Genomic DNA, 4,348 nt, shown 5'->3' on the forward strand with positions numbered 1-4,348 from the left:
CTCTACACACTGCTTTAAATGTGTCCCAGAGATTCTGGTATGTTGTATCTTTGTTCTCATTGGTTTCAAAGAACATCTTTATTTCTGCCTTCATTTCGTTATGTACCCAGTAGTCATTCAGGAGCAGGTTGTTCAGTTTCCATGCAGTTGAGCGGTTTTGATTGAGTTTCTTAGTCCTGAGTTCTAGTTTGATTGCACTGTGGTCTGAGAGACAGTTTGTTATAATTTCTGTTCTTGTACATTTGCTGAGGAGTGCTTTACTTCCAATTATGTGGTCAATTTTGGAGTAAGTGCGATGTGGTGCTGAGAAGAATGTATATTCTGTTGATTTGGGGTGGAGAGTTCTATAGATGTCTATTAGGTCTGCTTGCTGCAGAGATGAGTTCAATTCCTGGATATCCTTGTTAACTTTCTGTCTCGTTGATCTGTCTAATGTTGATAGTGGAGTGTTGAAGTCTCCCATTATTATTGTATGGGAGTCTAAGTCTCTTTGTAAGTCTCTAAGGACTTGCTTTATGAATCTGGGTGCTCCTGTATTGGGTGCATATATATTTAGGATAGTTAGCTCTTCCTGTTGAATTGATCCCTTTACCATTATGTAATGGCCTTCTTTGTCTCTTTTGATCTTTGATGGTTTAAAGTCTGTTTTATCAGAGACTAGTATTGCAACCCCTGCTTTTTTTTGTTCTCCATTTGCTTGGTAAATCTTCCTCCATCCCTTTATTTTGAGCCTATGTATGTCTCTGCATGTGAGATGGGTCTCCTGAATACAGCAGACTGATGGGTCTTGACTCTTTATCCAGTTTGCCAGTCTGTGTCTTTTAATTGGAGCATTTAGTCCATTTACATTTAAGGTTAAGATTGTTATGTGTGAACTTGATCCTGCCATTATGACATTAACTGGTTATTTTGCTCATTAGTTGATGCAGTTTCTTCCTAGCCTTGATGGTCTTTACATTTGGGCATGTTTTTGCAATGGCTGGTACCGGTTGTTCCTTTCCATGTTTAGTGCTTCCTTCAGGGTCTCTTGTAAGGCAGGCCTAGTGGTGACAAAATCTCTAAGCATTTGCTTATCTGTAAAGGACTGTATTTCTCCTTCACTTATGAAACTTAGTTTGGCTGGATATGAGATTCTGGGTTGAAAATTCTTTTCTTTAAGAATGTTGAATATTGGCCCCCACTCTCTTCTGGCTTGGAGAGTTTCTGCCGAGAGATCTGCTGTGAGTCTGATGGGCTTCCCTTTGTGGGTAACCCGACCTTTCTCTCTGGCTGCCCTTAAGATTTTTTCCTTCATTTCAACTTTGGTGAATCTGGCAATTATGTGTCTTGGAGTTGCTCTTCTCGAGGAGTATCTTTGTGGCGTTCTCTGTATTTCCTGGATTTGAATGTTGGCCTGCCCTACTAGGTTGGGGAAGTTCTCCTGGATGATATCCTGAAGAGTGTTTTCCAAGTTGGTTCCATTTTCCCCCTCACTTTCAGGCACCCCAATCAGACGTAGATTTGGTCTTTTTACATAATCCCATACTTCTTGCAGGCTTTGTTCATTTCTTTTTCTTCTTTTTTCTTTTGGTTTCTCTTCTCGCTTCATTTCATTCATTTGATCCTCAATCGCTGATACTCTTTCTTCCAGTTGATGGAGTCGGTTACTGAAGCTTGTGCATTTGTCATGTATTTCTCGTGTCATGGTTTTCATCTCCTTCATTTCGTTTATGACCTTCTCTGCATTAATTACTCTAGCCATCAGTTCTTCCACTTTTTTTTCAAGATTTTTAGTTTCTTTGCGCTGGGTATGTAATTCCTCCTTTAGCTCTGAGAAGTTTGATGGACTGAAGCCTTCTTCTCTCATCTCGTCAAAGTCATTCTCCGTCCAGCTTTGATCCATTGCTGGTGATGAGCTGCGCTCCTTTGCTGGGGGAGATGTGCTCTTATTTTTTGAATTTCCAGCTTTTCTGCCCTGCTTTTTCCCCATCTTTGTGGTTTTATCTGCCTCTGGTCTTTGATGATGGTGACGTACTGATGGGGTTTTGGTGTAGGTGTCCTTCCTGTTTGATAGTTTTCCTTCTAACAGTCAGGACCCTCAGCTGTAGGTCTGTTGGAGATTGCTTGAGGTCCACTCTAGACCCTGTTTGCCTGGGTATCAGCAGCAGAGGCTGCAGAAGATAGAATATTTCTGAACAGCGAGTGTACCTGTCTGATTCTTGCTTTGGAAGCTTCCTCTCAGGGGTGTACTCCACCCTGTGAGGTGTGGGGTGTCAGACTGCCCCTAGTGGGGGATGTCTCCCAGTTAGGCTACTCAGGGGTCAGGGACCCGCTTGAGCAGGGAGTCTGTCGCTTCTCAGATCTCAACCTCCGTGTTGGGAGATCCACTGCTCTCTTCAAAGCTGTCAGACAGAGTCGTTTGCGTCTGCAGAGGTTTCTGCTGCTTTTTTGTTGTTGTTGTTGTTGTTGTGTAGCTGTGCCCTGTCCCCAGAGGTGGAGTCTACAGAGACAGGCAGGTTTCCTTGAGCTGCTGTGAGCTCCACCCAGTTCGAGCTTCCCAGCAGCTTTGTTTACCTACTTAAGCCTCAGCAATGGCGGGCGCCCCTCCCCCAGCCTCGCTGCTGCCTTGCCAGTAGATCACAGACTGTTGTGCTAGTAATGAGGGAGACTCCGTGGGCGTGGGACCCTCCCGGCCAGGTGTGGGATATAATCTCCTGGTGTGCCCGTTTCCTTAAAGCGCAGTATTGGGGTGGGAGTTACCCGATTTTCCAGGTGTTGTGTGTCTCAGTTCCCCTGGCTAGGAAAAGGGATTCCCTTCCCCCTTGCGCTTCCCAGGTGAGGCGATGCCTCGCCCTGCTTTAGCTCTCGCTGGTCGGGCTGCAGCAGCTGACCAGCACCGATCGTCCGGCATTCCCTAGTGAGATGAACCCAGTACCTCAGTTGAAAATGCAGAAATCACCGGTCTTCTGTGTTGCTCGCACTGGGAGTTGGAGACTGGAGCTGTTCCTATTCGGCCATCTTGCTCCGCCCTCGGGTTTTGTTTTTTTATCCAACTTTCCACTCTGTGACTTTTAAGTGGTGTGTTTAGACTATTTACATTCAAGGTTAATATTGACATGTGAGCTTTTGACCCTATCATGACATTGTTAGCTGGTGGCTTTATACTTTCTGTAGTATTGTTGTTTTATAGGGTCTGTGAGGTATGTACTTAAGTGTGCTTTTATGACAGCAGGTATCATTCTTTCATTTCCCTGTTTAGAACTCCCTTAAGGATCTCTTGTAAGACTGGTCTAGTTTTAATGAATTCTCATGGCACTTGCTTCTCTGGAAAAAAAAAAAAAATCTTTATTTGTCCTTCACTCATGAAGCTTAGTTTGGCGGGATAAGAAACTCTTGATTAAAATTTATTTTCTTTAAGAATTCTGAAAATAGACCTTCCCAGTCTCTCCTGATTTTTAAGGTTTCTGCGGAGAAGTCTGCTGTTATCCTGATTGGACTCCTTTTTTATGTGATCTGGCCTTAGGATTTTTTCCTTAACGTTGACCTTGGACAGTCTGGTATATGCCTTGGTAATGTTTATTTTTTTATAGTATCTTGCAGGTATTCTCTGGCTTTACTGTATCTAGATGTCTACCTTTCTAGCAAGATTCAGGAAATTTTCTTGAACGATTGTATCAAATATGTTTTCCAGGTTGTTTTCTTTTTCTCCTTTTCTCTAGGGAATGCCAGTAATTTGTAGGTTTGGTCACTTCACATAATCTCATATTTCTCAAAGACTTTCTTCACTTTTTAAAAATATTTTTTCTTTATTTTTGTTTGACTGCATTAGTTCAAAAGACCAGTCTTCTTCAAGCTCTGAGATTATGTCCTCTACTTGGTCCAGTCTATTGATAAATCTTTCCATTGTATTTTGAAATCCTTAAGTGAGTTTTTTAATTTCCAGAAGTTCTGATTGATTTATTTTTAAGATGTTTATCTCTTCCTTCATTTGCTGAATTGATTTGGAAGTTTCTTTTGGTGATTTCAACCTTGAATCTCATTGAGCTTCCTTGGAACCCATGCTTTGAATTCTTTATTGTCATTTCTGAGTTTTCATTTTGGTAGAAAGCATTGCCAGAGAGCTAGTGTGATCCTTTGGTGGTGTCACTACATGCAGGTTTTTCATGGTGTCAGAATTCTTGCACTGCTTCTTCTCATCTGGAGATGCTAGCACTTCTAATTTTTCTAATTGTTTTTATGTGGGTAGGAGTTTTTCTTTTTCTTTTCTTTCCTGTATTATTATTATTATTATTTTCTTCTTTCCCTTTCCTTCCTTCCTAGGTGATGTGACTGTAGAGCAATGCTCGGTAGGTCTTTCAGCGTTGCTTCT

The sequence above is a fragment of the Theropithecus gelada genome, chromosome 17 (assembly GCF_003255815.1).
Source record: "Theropithecus gelada isolate Dixy chromosome 17, Tgel_1.0, whole genome shotgun sequence".
Lineage (NCBI taxonomy): Eukaryota > Metazoa > Chordata > Mammalia > Primates > Cercopithecidae > Theropithecus > Theropithecus gelada.